The sequence below is a fragment of the Simochromis diagramma genome, unplaced genomic scaffold (assembly GCF_900408965.1).
Source record: "Simochromis diagramma unplaced genomic scaffold, fSimDia1.1 OVJJ01000302.1, whole genome shotgun sequence".
NCBI classification, from domain to species: domain Eukaryota; kingdom Metazoa; phylum Chordata; class Actinopteri; order Cichliformes; family Cichlidae; genus Simochromis; species Simochromis diagramma.
Window position 1 is genome coordinate 5,576,943 of NW_024386792.1, and position 17,617 is coordinate 5,594,559.

A 17,617-nucleotide genomic window follows, 5' to 3' on the forward strand; every position below is an offset into this window, starting at 1 on the left:
GATAGATAGATAGGTAGATAGATAGATAGATAGATAGATAGATAGATAGAATAAAAGAAGTGAAATTTGAAGAGCAGTTTTTCCACATGATAAAGAAATCTTTCAGCATGATGACTTTTTGGGCTTAAATTCTAAGAAATAAACATGTAAAAATTCTGGTAGGTCATTGTCTACATGGTCCTGTAATTTTCTGTTAATTCGGCCTTTTTTGTGGAACCTTTGGAAAAACATACATTTCTATAGTCAATAGTCAAAAAAAAAGATTAAAATTAAAATTGATTTAATTACCATGGTGTACTATGAATACCTATGGGTAAGGTCTGCAAAAGAAGCTGCAAAGCCTACTAAAATACACTGAAAAGTCCAAAAATTTATGTTTTCCTTCACATTGTCCAAAGTCATCCAGTGGGCCAGACTTGAGTTTTTACCGGGCAAATTCTGGCCACCAGGCCTTATGTTTGACACCCCAGCCCTAAAGCATATTGCACACCATGCAGTACTAGTAAAGAATTTACTGAGAGCTTAAAGCCAGTGCGCAGCAGAATCGTTTTCTAATAGATTTCTCTACAATCGACATTCTTTTTGCAACCAAGTCATGCCATGGCAGGACATTTCTACCCTGTCTTTACTTTTCTAGTCTAGAGGATATTTTTTTTTCTTATGTGATTACTCAGAAACGTATCTGCAAGCTTGTTTTTCCCCATAAACCCGGAGTAGCCAATCTCTGTGTTCTCCTTGGTGGCAAATGAGGGAAAAGCCTCGCATGAGTTCAATATGCAGTGTATTTTGTGTAGGTTCTGATAAGAATGGCTGCATGGTTAATAAAAACTGACACACATAAAAATTAATTAACTTAAACGACTGGAAATACAAGCAGAGAAACTAGTTTATGTAAACTGTAGAGATGATGGGAAATATTTCACCAGGTGGCCTACTGGGTATCATTAAAGCAGAATTTTGCATTTTTTTAATTGCATCTTAATACATTTTAAATCAAAGATTATTAAATGTATAGTTAATGCACATTTTGCACATGGGTTTGCGAATGTTGTTTCAACATTTCACATTATTCTGTATATAAAATGTATGCGACATTTGTGGCATGTTTTTAATTGATTTATACAGAAATATTAAAATGACATAAAATTAAAAAGTCCTGCATAAGGTCTGTAAGCATTCCCCATCTGTATACATGTAGCTGGCGGCTGTTTGCTAGGGGATAGTCCAGGATTCAGTATTTTTTGCTCCCACTGGCTGTTGCTACAGTTGTCACCTCAAAGCTAAGATTGATTCAGTGTAACTCACTGCTTTCATAATGAATTTCATTGACTGTCCATGGTCACTGGGCGCCATATCACCACTAGTTTTATCTAACTTTACATGGACACTTCTAACCAAAGCTGCAGCCCATTCTCAGTGCCTGAGCATCAATTGCTGCCATTTCATAAGAGTGCTTACAACTCAACTCTAGCTGGATTCAGCAAGGAATAGCCTTCTCTAGTTTCTTTTTTTGTCCATGATGCTGCACCATACCAGGCACCTTATGCATGGCAGTGTTTGACACTGCAAGATAACAGCTCATTGATATAGCCAGGTGACAAATGGAGACTTCAGACAGCTCACTAAATAACCAATAGGTAGTTATGTATGAACATACACATGAGGAGGAAATTAAACGTCTCCTATAACTCTTAGCAAGAAAGCAAATAAGCACACCCTGAAATGATGAAAATGTGTGGAACATTAATTAGCACACTTCCAGTGAACTGCCAACCTGGAGTTAATCACAGCCCCACTGACCAGATAACTGTCTCACAAACAGCGACACGTACGCACAACTCTTTCCCACATTTCTGCACGCAAGCAAAACAAACTACCAAGTAAACACCGTCGGCCACCTTGGTCTGCCGTGTGCAGGGGCGAGCTGCACTGCGAAGGCACCAGTGACTGCTTTATCAGCATGCCATAATTTATGTTGTGTTAATTAGGTCCCTGTGGCTGTGGCTGGCTGGTAGCAGTGTCTCGTCCCACAAAGGGGAGAAGGGATAGAGAGAGAAAGAAAAGAGAGGAGTAGCCTTCGTAGACACAGTCACATTAACATGCCCTCAGCAATGGCACCAAACTGAGATACAGGCGTCTCATAATTAATGGTAGTGAATTATTAATGTGGCTGTCCTCAATATGTTTGCATGCTGTGTGTGTGTGTGTGTGTGCGTATCTGTGCAAAAACCCTTGTGATTTTGCATATTTACCTGCAACCTCTTGTGCGGTCTGCTTTTCATTGTTTTTTTTTTTCCGACTGAAACATTCAACGTGGGGTTGGCTTCTTCACAGCCTTTCCGTGGACGAATACGGTCATCCAGAATCCGGAGTAAAACGCAGCTTCTGGAAGGCCCCAGCTCAGCCATCCTACCTGCTCATTAGCTCAGACCGAGGTCAGGGGGTCAGGCAGGGGAGAGCTGTGGCATGCTGGCACTGAGGTGCACAGGGGCCGACACACAGGCATACCTGCAGGCTCCGCTCCTGTGTTATTAGCTCACAGACTGCTGCCAAGTGCCTGCGCAGGTCGCACACTATGGTCTACTACAGGTCCTGTGAGGATCCTGTGCACACACAAATACACACACTCTAAACTATGAACAGTAGAATACAAAACAGAAATGGCTTAAGGAGAGCATTTCCCAGAAAGGGGGGGGGGGGCGACTTTCCCAAAACACACACACACACACACACACACACACACACACACACACACACACACACACACACACATATTGTGAGACAACATAAAATGGAAAGGCTGAGTGGTATTAAGATCCATATTGACAGAGTAGAATCCCATAAGCACCTCAGTTCTCTCTGTATGTCAAATATTCCTCTAGGTGCGGATAATTCAGTTTTACTACCTTTCCTTAAAATTCAATTGCACAAGGATTCAAGTCTTTTGATAGGATAAAACACACACACACAAACTGGTGAGGTAAAATACTGTTTATGAGATATATTATTTTTTAGATCTATTTAATTTTTCACAAAATCTGTTCAGGGCGTTTTGATTGACAGATGTGTGTGTGTGGGGGGGGGGAAATCACAGAACATAACATTTCTATATGTTTCCAGCAGTAAGCACATGATTTTTATTTCACAGTGCTTCAATGTCGCAGCAATAAGGGTCCTGGTTTGAACCTCCTGCTCTGCTGGAGAGTCCCTTCAGATGTTCTCCCTAAAGACGTGCACGTTAGGTTAAGTCGTTTGTCCCGTGTTTCGCTGGTGACCCGTCCTGACTGTACCCTAGATTTTGCTCAGTGATAGCTTAGAAGGCCTCCAGCTTCTTGTCAAACTTGGATAAGTGGTTAGGAAGGGAATGGATGGACAAATTATCCTCTCCTCCCTTACACCATACAGGAAAAATGTACTTATGAATCTATGATGCTTATCTGCTAGATAGTCACGTAGAAAATAAAGATTTTACGTATAAAACATCCCCTGCTGACATAATATGATCATTTCTTAGATATTACACTACTTCACCTAATATTAAAGCTTGTTGATTGCTTTTCCACTGCTGTCTCTTCGGCTTTTTTATGGGAAACCTAGGCCAAGGACTTGAACACAGAACTGTCGGCAGGCTTTTCTTTTTTTCAGAAGTGTTCTGTTAACACGCACTACAGATTGATTCAGTATAAGGTGATTTATAAGTTGTATTACTATTCTTTTCAGTGCGACAAATGTTGCTTGGCTGAGGAGATGCTCGCACATCTTTTTTTGGTTTTTCCCGACCTTATGTCAACATTGGACTGAAACCCTCTCCGGAGACATTAAATATAACCACTTGGCAATTTCATGAATGCTCTGTGAAAATCTTCAAACTTCCTGATGTCCAGATTGCTCTGTATTTAGGAATGGTGGTAGCCAAGAAACAGATTTTTTTTTCTTTTTTTAAATTTGGAAGTGTACCTCTCAACCTACCTTTGCACTCTGGACTAAGAAGAAAAAATGTGAAAAAACATTTGGCATCAGTATTAATGACTCAAGACTGTGCTAGAATTTATTTTTCCAGTTTAATGTTTATATTTGTAAAAAATATCTGGGTTTGTGTTACTTGATAATGATTATTATTGTTGTTATTACCGCCCCTTTTTTTTTACATTGCAATCAAATCTAACATCACTGCAACATCAACTCCATACAGTCTCACCGCCGAACAAAGTTCTGTGATCTTAAACATATCACTGAAGCTTTATCAGGCAATGGAATGTGTGCAGTTGTCATTGTCATCCAACAGAGACACCCTCTTGAACTATAGCGTGTGGCTTTAATGCCAAACCAGTATACATGACCTGTGCATTTTCTGTTGTGCGTTTCTAAATTATTGACGCTATGGTTGAAAAGTGGTGTGAAAAGACTTCTTTTTAATATTTTTTTCTTTAAATAATCCAGTCTTTGTGCAACCTGAATAGAAGGCCCTCCATTTCCACAGTTGAAATTTTATGGTTCTTTAACTTATGTAATTTCATTTGATCTTGCACTGAGTGTTGCGGCACTCGTGATGCATTCCAGAAAAATAAAACCATTTCACAACCAGCGTGATACATAATTTATGCATCTCAGGCAACAAGGGAATAAATATGCCTTTTGAACACACATTACAGAGGCATGGCCTGACAAGAAGTAGTTTTATTTTTCCTTTTACATAGCGTGTAAGGAACATAATAAAACTCCCCCTCAAGACATTTAAATTGATAATCACCACATAGCTTTAATATCATACAGACAATAAATAATTAAGACAAATGTCCATTCGGCGTATTTCATTAACTCTCTTTTAAACCTCTCCTTATTTTCAATCTTTCTGACCTTGAAACACTTTAATCCACTGATGTTAAATGAGATAAAATCATAATTATGGCAGCTGAGTCTGTTATTTAAACCAGATCAAGGACAAGAAGGACTTTGGGGATCGTGGGATGTAGTACAGATAGCCATGTAGTTGGAGTAAGAGAGGGCTGTAAATGGGCCAAATCCTCCTAGACCCTTGTTACTTTGTTAAGGTGTATTTTAAACCCATAGACCACGAATGTCTTCATGAACTAATATAGAATCTTTTATACTCAGGACAGGAAGTGTGTGAAAATAAGTAGATTCATAGCAATCCACTCAAGTGAGATGAAACAGACAGCCAATGGTGTTGATGAAAACTCTCAAATCGTGGCTGTTCTTAGAGTCAAAAGCGTCCTTATGCAGACCATTCATAGTGTCAAACAAAGAGGATGTTTGAATATACTGTATTATTATTATTATTATTATTATTAACACAATTTATGTCGTCGCACCAGTGGAGCTGAACGCAACCCAATGCAACACTATTTACCATCTGTGCTCTGGTATTTGGCACCGTTCATGCATTGGGGCATTTTATGCAACTCTTGCATCAGTGAACTGTGAATAAAAAAACAGTATTTGTCTTCTCGGTGACTTGATACAAGTGCAAGAATGAAGTAAATACAGTTTTTGTTATGACCTGACAAAGTGCACCTGTCTGGTGCGGATGGTGTGCAGAGGTGTGTTCACTGTGTGTGTTTGTGTGCGGTAATGGTGCTGGTGGTGGTGGATGGTGGCCTGGGTGGCATCACAGCCACACACTTCAGTGCTCCCCCCATAAGTAGCCACCTTAGCCTGGCTGCAGAAGTACAGGAAAACCACAGCAGGAATAACAAGTCCAAGATGTTGGATAAAATCAGGTCTCTATCCACAAAAGTCAAGAATCAACATGAAAAATGTCAATGTTTGCGCAAAGAGAAAAAAAAAGACATCTTAAAATATACATTTATTCAGAGCCTGTGCAAGATCAAACAGCAAAATTGATCTGCTCTTCCTTCAACCCTTGCTCTGCTCCCTCTCTTCAATTCCACTCCTCACCTATCGACTTTCTGCACAGGCCATCGCCATGACGACTCCAGCTTGGCCTGCTGTCACCTCTCCTTGGGCCAGAACCCTGACTATTATGGGATAGGGTTCATTTGACTGCCGTGGGCAATGACGTGTCTGGCAAAGTGCACGGATCCCATTTCACACACGCACACACACACACACACACACAGAAAGGTACACACAATCATAAACTTCTCACCTGGCCCCTCTTGGGTGAGATACTGTTTCCCTAGGGGTCTCTTGGACCACAGACTATGGCCTAATCAAGGCTGTGAATGCCTAATGCTTCAATTCTCCTGGATCTGCTCAAATTGATCCAACAGGAAATCAGATTACTCACTGTGCCCCTTCAAATTTAATTATCAATCTGTGTCTTTAAATTGTTTCTTTGCACTAAAGACGTTTCAGGAAAAATAAAATGAACGAAATGAACAAAGTCAACGTCCTGTCCTTAAACAAAGCTTACTTAAGTGCTTTCTGCTTGCTATTTTGCTTTTTGTTTTTTATTCCTTCTTTCCTGTTTTCACTGGCCATCAAGACCATTAGTCCTAACACTTGGCACTTCAGGGATGGAATTTTTGATGTTTAATATAATGAGGAACAATGGTTACAGAATTGTATCAGATATAATGTATCACATGATTGCTGCTTTAAGAAATGGCAAATAATAAATCTACACTTTAAAAGTGGCACTTCATTTTTCAGTAGGAGGTCATTTATATTGGCTTCAATTGTTTGAACAGTTTCAAAACATTATTGCCAAGGAAAACTTGCTACTGTTGATAAATACATGCCATGAAGACAAAACCACAGATTTGACATAGTTCGGAAGTGATAAAAGCAAACATATGTGATAATGAATCACGGAAAGCATGGATAATATATTTATTCAATTCAATATATTTTCACAATAAAAGCTAATATTGTGTTATTTCTCTCAAGCTGATTTAACTGAAATTTTTTTTTAAGCATGTCAGTAATGTTAAAATGTATGTATAACAAATCAAATCTCTCAAATCCCTCTGGGCTGCCGTTCCTGTTCTCTGAAGAAAGAGTCACAAAAATATCTTATTTTAAAAATTATTAAAAAATAGAAACATGGAAAACACTTCCATAGTGTATTTTAGTGAACTCGACATCATCTGTTGTAAATTTTTTTAGCAACACCCATGGGGCCTTCACAGAGGCACATGTTACTTGTGCAATGTGCGTGAATACACTCCATTTTTCCAAAGTGGTGAATTTTTACTTTTGAAGGCCTATCTGATTTCAAACCATTCATCCGTCCATCCATCCATCCAGTGAGTGCTGGACCCAGTTCCAGCTGACTGGGTGAGAGGCAGGTTACACCCTGGACAGTACATCATAGTGCTTACAAAGAGACAAGGTGAACCATTCATGCTAACATTCATATCTATGGCCAGCTTAGAATCATCAAATAAGTTAGCATGCATGCCTTTGCACCCTGTTACCTGCAGAAAGCCCTGAGACAGATTCAAACTCACAATCATCCTGCTTCAAGGCAAGTACCATGCGTCTCTCCTTTCCCGAGATGCTCTTTTTCCTTGAAGTCCTTAAAGCAAGACTTACCACTCAGGAACCATGCTGAAAAACCTCTGGGTGATTCTGTAGGCAGCTATTTCAAACATTATTTAAATTAACTTTAGTTTCTTTGGTCACTTGGATTTAAACACTACATATATAGATTAGTAAAATCTTACAACAAAAAATAAAAATGCTAAAAAGGTTTTTCTGCAAAACATAAACTCTCATGAGTTCTTTCACCCATATCTGTAGGTGCAAGTGATTAAACCTGATTTTCTTAAGCTTTCTGAAAGTTCAAATGTAATGCTGGCATTCAATCTAAATCATATTACAACAGGTGGACAAAAAACAAAGGAATATTTAGATGTTTGATATGCTGTAGATAAATCAGTTGATTAATTAATTCTGTTTATATTTGCACTGTACACCATCTCCCACCTTTTTGAGCAACCTTGATTTTCATTGAATTTTGAAATGTAGTCTAGTTTAGAGAGTGGAAATCCAAAATTCACTTCATCTGATAAGCGCTGTTGTCACTGGACGAGCACTGGGTTTGGTCCAGTGGTGCAGATATGGATGCAACAGCTCCCGTGGAGGCAGATCTCAAATTGGTCAGAGAGGAGGATCGATATCACCAGAAAGAGATCGAGAGAATAATGGGCATCCCAGGATACTCAGGGAAGTAAATTACATTAGAAAGTTAGACATTGATTCATGATGAAAACAGTAGAGAGGAGGGATAAAAACAGCCAAAGGGAGCCTTTCCCCCCCCAAGATGAGTCAAATCTTACATTTATGAACCCTCAAATTTGGATATATGAAATTATTGTTTGGGTTTTTTGTTTTTTATATAAACGATGTGTAGTTTTTCAGTCAAGGAATTTTAAATGGTAAGGTTCCTTTGGTTGTGACAAGTTGTGACAATTATAATTTGACTCAAAAGTCGCTAAAACACAGCACATGATTAAATATGTAAAACAATATTTGATAACTTTTTCTTTGATATTATAGGAAGGTAGAAAAATTATGTGCATTATCCAAATTATTTACTTCAGTATTTGTTTTGTTGAGGTTTTGTTTGTTTGTTGAGGTTTTGTGTATAATTTTAATATCTGGGGGAAAAAAATATTTCTTGGGCTCTTCTTATGATTTCTTTACAAAATCTTGTTGTCTAAGGTTAAGGTTAAAAAAATAAAAAATAATAGTATGTCAGAATTGTAGTTATGTACATGTGCTTCAATAAGTTAATAATTTAATATCATCAAGTCTGTCAAACCACCTTGAGGGCCACATTTTTCAACTCCAGAGTAAGTCTATCTGTGCTCCAGTTCCTTGACCCAAAGCTCCTCCTCTGGTCAGAGCTCACTGATAATGCATTTCTTTTTTAGAACAGTCTGCTGATGATCTTGATCTGCCTCCCTGTAGTCCACCATGAATACTATTCGCTGCCCACTTATTGTGTAATGTGACAGTGTAGATGTAGGTGACCAGTGGGTGGGCCCCGTGAGATCCAGCCCAGAGGTCAGCCGGTCACTGTCCCTACGAGGCAGCCCTGCCGTGGGTCACCTGCTGCCCGCTTTCCCCTCATTATTTATCTCTCCCTGGCAGTTCATTCCTCTTCCTGTCAAAGCCCCTCCTCTTCCATCTCCCCATTTTCTTCTCTCCTCTGCTGAGTTTGGCACCAGTCCTCCAATCCTTTCGCCAATACCGGCTACCCAGGCCAAGGTCCACTGAATCACCAACTCCTGTCTGGGTCATATGACATCGAGGTTCAGGGACCTTTCTTGTGATGATGGCCAGGCCACGGTCCTATATGTGAAAGTCCACTGTGCGAGTTGCTCTGTTTGGATGGCAGGGCTCCTCTCAGCGGCCCACGAGAGGGGTAATTACTTCCCCGCACTGGGCTTGGAACTGGACTCTTTGCCCCCTTGAGTCTCCGAGGACTGGCTGGGACGCGGCACCCCCTTTCATTAGGAGAACAGCTTATAGAGGGAAAGTCTCTGAAACAGAAAAAGTGAAGGCCCTCCTTCGGCCGGTGATAAATTGGTTTGCCTCACAGGCGAGGTGTGGGGGGGGGTTGGCGAATGACACTCAGAGGACATGAAAAGGATGAGGAAGTCACAAATACAGTGCAGGAGAGGAGGGACTGTGCAGATAAAAATATCTTAGGTTGAAGGTACAGAAGGAAAGACATGCAAGAGCTGCTTTTTTAGCAAAGCAGGTCTGCTCTGGGCAGCGCTCATCGAGCTGGGAAGCACACATCAAGGTCAGAACCCAAGTGGTGGGCATTAATATCAGTGTGGCGCATTAAAAAAAACTTCACAAGGAAAATAACTGTTGTCATCTTCTCTTGGTCACTTTTCTCAACTCCGGTTAGAGCATTTTATACCTTCCCCTACCTCCCAGTGATCATAGGCAGTATGAAGTGACATGGTGAGCTGAAAGAGGAGAGGAGTGAACGTGTAATTAGCAAGTGGTTTTATAAGAGTGCTCTTTGATTTATAATTCAGCATAGCAAGAACCCCTGCTACCCAGGGCTAGTGCTCCTCTGAATTAGCCCTGCGACTGGGAGACATAGCAGCGAGGAGTGAGGAAGAACCTCACTAATTTGTGTTCTGTTGAGCTGGGTTAGAAAAAAGAAGAAGACGTGAGGTCCATACCTGGACATCGCATCGTAAGATACACCATAGAAGGGTTTAAGGATGAACTGCTATGTAGGCCTCTCACTCCCTGAGAGAGTGAGACTTGCAGAAAAGTTTAGCACTGCTAAATTGTGATGTGAATCTTACCCCACTGATCTGTCAGTGGCAGCGTATTAATAAGGGCGATGCTACAGTTTTCAGGTAAAACTTGTGTATGAAGTTATTTTCTATGGGAATTGAGCAACATTATTCCCACTCTAACTGCGTCTTTGATAAGGGAGGCTTTTTTTGTCAGCAGTGGCCTCGTTTTTTCCTCAGCTCTGCATGCTACATACTGGATTCTCTTTAGTTCCCCATGGGTCCAATGATCCCCAGATCATCTATATTCTGATGCCCTTATAAAGCTAATGTGCTGATTTTACGTTTTCAACCTGCCATGATCCCCCCCAATCCCCTCTGTTCCCTCCGTTTCCTCTTTCACACTCAAGCGAGGATCCGCTGCCGCTTTGATCACAGTCCCCCGTTAAAGGTTTAAAACGTCTCAATTCCTGACGATTGTTGGGGCCTCTGTGGTTTACTTTAAGCATTTCCCTATGCCCCCTGTCCAAATTCACTATTCCTAAATGAGGTACCCTTTCTCCCAAGCTTCCCATCCCTGCGCTGCTTTCAAGTTCCCCCGATTGGGTGCCGCAGCTGTAAGCCCTAGATTTTGTCTCCTCCATCTTTGTCAAGCCCATTTGCCAAATACAAAAAAGACCCAATAAGCTAGGTCTTCATTGCTGCTCTCCAAAGTAATCCCCAGATCTCCCACTCTCTCGAAAATCAATGCAAAGGTTGAGATGAGGTGAATCTCCCTTCTTTAACTCATCGTGCTGGGAAGACTCTTATGATCACTTTTTTTTGTAATCGTCGTGCCTCCATGATGAAACTAATTGTCCTATTTCGTGCACTCCTCAGATTTGCAGCCTTGTGAATGTCCTTTATCGCCACACTTAAAAAAACAGAGCAGCTGAAGACGCTGGCGTTAGTCGTAGATTAAGTCGGAGTCGAACTAAGTTTATTCGTTTGCGAGGACAGGACTCCGAAGCAAACTTTGAACAGCAAAGTGCTAACGACTGATGTGACAGAAAAGAATCGCTTAACTTAGCAAAGGAAAAACATTAAAGCGTGAGCCTCCCTGTTGAATGGCTGTCCTGTATTCACTCACGCTGTACCTGAAAACACACACAACTTTTCTTATATGGGATATATGTGAGAAGCAGCAGGGTTGGATGTATCTCTGTAAATTAAATTAAGACATTTAAAAGTGGTTGAAAATTTTAATGTTGAATTTTTGTGGGATTGGATGAATGTAACAACAAAAATTTTATTTTAACTGAGACATTTGAATAACTAAAATTCAGATAATGTTTAACCCTGGCACTGACTTATTATCATCTATATAAGTCACCGTGTTCTGAGTGTGCAGCCCTGCTTCTGAATCCCAGTGCAGATTTCACTCTTCTTTTACCTCCAACCTTGCCCATCCGTCATTTGGTGTTGACTGGCACCGTCAATGGGTTCATCAAAGCCCCTCTGAAATTAACTGCCTGCTGCACGTGATGATGAGGACTGCAAAAGTGAACCAAACAAGTAAAGGCATATGGCTAATTTATGGTTAAGGGCACTGATAACCTGTCAAGCTGAGGGAAAATCCACAGTCATTCCCTTTGGATTGCTTAGTATAAATAATAATTTTAGCATTCTGTTTGATTTATTATTAACACAAATGATCTGTACAGTGTCACCTGCCAATATTTTTACTGTTACTAATTAAGCTGTTTACTACCAAATAGATTTTGTCTTAAATAAAGTTCAAATCCAGCAGTTTACATTAATTATATTGATAATACAGAGAGTATGTTAGAAACTTAATGCAACAAGTGTTAGTACATCTTTCCATACTGACATTAATATCTTTCTGTCTTTCGTTGCTTTGTGTGTCAGCCTTTATTTTCCAATGAGGATTGTGCTGTTACACAAATTGTGGAGAGATGTTCTGCCGTTCTTTGGAGTCTGTTTTGTAGCTGCTCTTTGCTGGAGGGGTTGTGTTGCTCCATCCTTATCTTTCAAATACTCCAAATGTGTTTTATTGGATTCAGGTCTTGTCCAGGTCATATTTTTTTTTTTTTTTATCATCTTTAGAAAGTCTCTTGTTTTTGCCAGTATGATTTGGATGGCTACCAGGCTTGAACATTTCGGTTTTGCTGAGCTTCAACCATTTGGGGGGTTGTCTTTTCAGTCCCTATTTTTATTTATCCACATAATTTATATTGCCAACTATAAATGCTATCTCCCGCCTCTGTGCTTAACTGCTGGAGTTATGCATTTATTGTATTAGACAGGTTTATGCAAAGCATTCTGGACCCATATGACCACAGGAAGAGTGTGTTTCTTTCACGCTCTTCTAGAATGGCTACTCTTGTAATATTGTGGTAATAAAAAAAACAATGTTTTATTTTCTATAGGAGGCTGTAGCTCAGGTGGCAGAGCAGGTCAGCCACTAATCAGAAGGTCGGTGGTTCGATCCCAGGCTGCCTCCAAATATCCTTGGGCAAGATACTAACCCCATGTTTGCCTACTGGTGGTGGTCGGAGGGCCCGGTGGCTCCTGTGCCCGGCAGCCTCGCCTCTGTCAGTGCGCCCCAGGGCAGCTGTGGCTACAATGTAGCTTGCTATCGCCAGTGTGTGAATGACTGAATGTAGTGTGAAGCGCTTTGGGGTCCTTAAGGACTAGAAAAGCGCTATACAAATGGAGGCCATAGATGTTTTCCTCTGATAACCCCTGAATTTAATGCCACAGTTGTGCAGTGACGTTAACATGTTCTCCCTGTGAATCTGTATATTGTACCTTCCTCTCACAGTCCACAGACATGCATGTTCGGCTGTTTGACTATTTGGTATTTTATAAAATGCTTAAAGTGTTTTGAAAAAAAGCCTTTAGGAATGCATGGCTAAATGTTAAACGTGGCTTATAGTTTTACATGCTTTGGCTGGTCAATAGGAATAGAAAGGCAGAAAGGAAAGTGTCAGTCCATTTGCATTTACACTGTAGGTCATTCTCATTTTATACTGCCTGGCTGGAGGGTCCATATGCACAACACATGGAGACAGAATGAAAGCCCAAAAATGGATCTTTAATCTGAGTCAAATGCAGAAATGCTGGCAGTGAATGATGCAAGTGTGGGGACAGGCACCCCAGAAGGTCGTACACGAAAATTAAAAATGAGGAATAAAACAAACCACAAATTGGCAACACTAGAAAACAAGGTACACAAGAAAATGTGCAGAAAGCTGGACTAGTGCAAAACGGGTAGTGAATTGAGAGTGAAGCAGGTTTGAACAACTTATTTCCCTTAATAAATGAAATAATCACTTAAAAACTGCATTATGTCTTTACTCTGGTTATCTTTGTTTATCTTTAAAATTTGTTTGATGACCTGAAGCATGTAAGTGTGTCAAATGCAAAAGGAGACTGAATGAGTGAATGAACACAGCTGTGGCACAAGAAGGGCGACAAACAGAATGAAGGCTAGAAGAAGACCGGAGTGACGTTCAAGATAATCAGCAGAAACAGGGAGTGACTAAACTCAACAAAATTATACTCATCACTGCTGAAGCCACGTTTCTAGGAAAGACAGACAATCAGACTTTTTTCTGTTCTTCTAGCAGTCTTATTTTCAACGTGGAGCCATGTTCCGCTTCAGTACATAGAAACTGGTCCATAACTGGTCATTTTAGTCATGTTCCTGTAAAATCAGCTTACTGGAAATCACGGGCGCGATTAACCACAATTTTTTTTAAATCTTGTGTCGGTGACCACAGGTAAATTCACTTTTGCTTAAAGTTTCTACTTTGTGGCTGTATTTTCCAAAAACATACCTTCAAAGTATTTCTTGTCAAAACCATGCCTTTATTGAGAGGTGATGCAATTTTCAATCAGTTAGGCGATCTTGCACATCAGTGTGCCCGCTTCTGTTACAGAGCAACACTAACATGTTTGGATAACACCTCAGCTCAGACACAAGCAGCCGTGGTTACACCAATCCAAACTGCTGCCTCTGCATCCGTGCGGTTTGGTTGAAAAAGAGGGGCTAGTGCTGGGACAGCAGAAATTCTGCCAGCTAGTCTTGGCTAATGTCAGCCTGATGGAGGCTCCAAACCAGTGGGGTGGGATGTACCACTACAACCCTCTGCCCTATGGTCTACCATTATAATTAATATGTTGTTGTATCAAAGTTGAAGCATTTGCCTCCAAAATGTCCTGCGCCCAGCCCCCTTATTAAAGACCTGACCTCCAAGCAGCTGAAGGTTGCTCTGCAAACTTGGCACACCCCCGAGCGAAAACATCTGCTTTCCTCACAGGCAGGACCGCCACGGACCCCACGTCTCAGCTGGTTCCCACAGCCCAGCGAGAGAGCCCTTCCCCTGTCCTCGCGCACTGACCCCCACATTTATAACCACACCCCCACCGCCACTGAGACCTCCTTAAGCCTTGGGCGCAGGCCTGGACCTCTCCATCACCTCACCCCTCCCCTGTCCACATGTAGCACTGTGCCAGTGTGGTCACTTTACTGCTGAGAGGACTGCTCCTGTCTTGTTATCCCCGCATCAGAGCCTGTCGAGAGGAAGGGAGGGATGAGAAGGAGGGCAGTCGTGGAGGGAGGGGGGAAGAAGGCATCTGCGCTGCTCCCACAAAGCGGCGACTGTTGGAACGCTGACAGAAGCATCTGTCATCCCCTGCCTTCACACATCCACCTGCTGTCCTAGTCCCTCACTCTTTCCATCTTCCTCCTTTGTTTCCTCCCACTTCCTCTCCACCTTCCTGTCTTTTTGAATGTTTTGGTGATTGTGTGGAACTCTTGGGCGTCTCCTTTAGAAGTCCCATACTCTGAACACCCACTCCTTCTCACTTTTAATGAATTAGAGCTCCAAGTGCGGGTCCAGACTGCATTAAATATGGCACCTGTGCTGGGAACTTTTCTTTCGTCTGGTGACTGCTTTCCACTGTACTTCTTCATCTCTAATCATCATAGGCTTTCTTTGCCAAGTCAGTGCCAAATTAAGCCATATTTATTAACAAATATTGCCACGGTGTTAATGAATGTACTGACCTGTCTTGTGACTACTTTATCATTCTCCAGTGGCACCCCGGCCGTTCCCCTAACATGCTGAAGGGTTGCCAGCAGTAAGGGGAAAGATGCCAATCCATGTGTATGACACACATACATACACATAGACACACACGCACACACACATAAAAAGAAAGCACAAGCTCAAGGACACCATCATTCATTCAAGTCAGGAGAAGGTGCCCTTCAGATGATGCCACAGAGGAGTGTGCAAAAACCCAAATCGATGATTTCATCAAAGTTTGACGGGGAAAAACCTTTGTACATTTTCAACATTACTCGTACTTACACTGAAAGACAGAAGATAGTCTTGCTTGGCATTAAATTCTGCTCATTTTACTCCACACTATGGATTTTGGGGGTATTTGTTTTTGTTACAAAGGCTTTAAGAAGGGGGAGAAATGCATCTTGTACAGATTTGGCAATCTGGAGCTACAAACCTGACAGACGTGGACTCTAATTTTTGTCTTAGCAGCTTATCTGTATATTAGGGATAGGTTTAGTCAAACAACCAATGTGCACACGCCTTCAGATACAAGCACAAAAAGCTTGATTGCACATAAAATATGCACGAGCTTAACCAACTTGCACAAAACAGAAGTTTTATTGTGTAGATTTAAACTTTTTTAATTAATGTAATTTTAAATCTAAATGCAAACTATTTCGATGTTTTATGATACTCTACTGGAACACGTTGTTTGCTTAAAGCTATTTTTTTGAAACCCCCATAAGAGGATTTTGTGGCTCTGCTCCCACTTTTGTCCTCTGATTTCAGCTACACAGCCACTGAACAATTATTCAGATCTTTTAATTGAGTAAAAGTGGAAACACCACAGTATGAAATCACTTCATTAGAAGTAAAAGTCCTCCTCGGAAAATGGAACTCAAGTAAAAGCTGATTTTATTTTTTTGCAAAATGTGCTCAGCTAAATACGAGATATAGTGCAGTTACAGAGCATGCACACACCTGTGAGAGACAGCACTAAGACGATAAAAGCTGGACTGGTTAAGTAGTGGTGTGGCTAATGGGGTGAAGAGAACAGGTGTATTGGCAAGTGTGACTGAAAGTAGTGGAAAAGTCTGAGGCCATCTAGCGGCTGGCAAAAAAAAAAACAGGTCTAGAAAGTGTTGGAGGGGTGCATGAACCTGGTGGGGGGAGTTGGAGGCAGGGACAGGGGCAGGAATCCTGTCTGAGCTACGTCAGCTGTTTCATACGGTGCTGGCTTCATGTTTTTAAAATGACATTTTATGTATAAAATATTAATCCATGAAATTCAAAACATTTTTTTCAAATACAAAACCTTATTGCCAGCATACATTTTTATGGCATTTGTGATTTTATTATTTTTGCCTTCCATGGGTTTTGCATTATGTTTTTTCCAACACAGTTGGAAACACAGTTAACTCATAATAGAACAAAGTGTTCTTTTTTCCATGGTTGCGATTGCACTGCTTAATATAAGGTAAGGCTTCATGGACTTTGTTTTTCTTTGCAGGGAACCTTTCTGAACACCTGCTTCCTTTATTTGGAAAACTAACATAAAGTGCCCTAACATCAGAGCTCACCTGAGAGTCAGACTTTTACCTTTTTGGTGTCTGTGTGTGCTAGTTAAGCAGCTCCATTTGTCTGTGGCAGCTCTGTGGCTCTAAATGCTGCACAGCTTCCATGAAGTCCAGCTGTCTCCTTTCTAGGCTGTCTCATTGTCATGGCGGTCCAGAGGACGGCACTAATGTAGGGAGGTGATTTTGAATGGCAGTGGTCATATATAAAGTAGCTTCCCTCAGCATGAGCGAGGACGCCGCGAAGAAGAGAGGCAGGTTAACAAATGAGTGAGGAAGGATTGCAGGACTTTGTGGCCCTCAGAGACAAAGTGGGTTGGGATGTTCTGCCAACTCCTCGTCTGGCAGGGTGAAGGATACACATTCACATCCATGCACATGCACACATACTGTCATCTCTCTATACCTTCATCCCCGGGCCTCTGCCATAGCCGTGTGTCTAAGCAGGAACCCCACTAAGCTGGCTGGGATCCAACTCTAAGGTCTCTCACCTCACAGGCTGGGCAGGGGGCCTGGTAGCTCCTGTGAGTTATTCCTGGGCATGGACCTGGGTTCCACCTCGTTCTCTTCTCCTTTTGTCTCATCCACCCTCCTCTGGCCCACACTGGCCTCCTCTTCTCACTTATCCCCCTCTCTGGGACTAAGTGGCTGGTGCATCTGTCCTTCAACTATCAGCATCTTCTATTGTCTTGATAATACACACAAGCACACACACACACACACTTAGATTTATGTACACTTGTGTATCTGTATGGCCACAAGTGCTAAG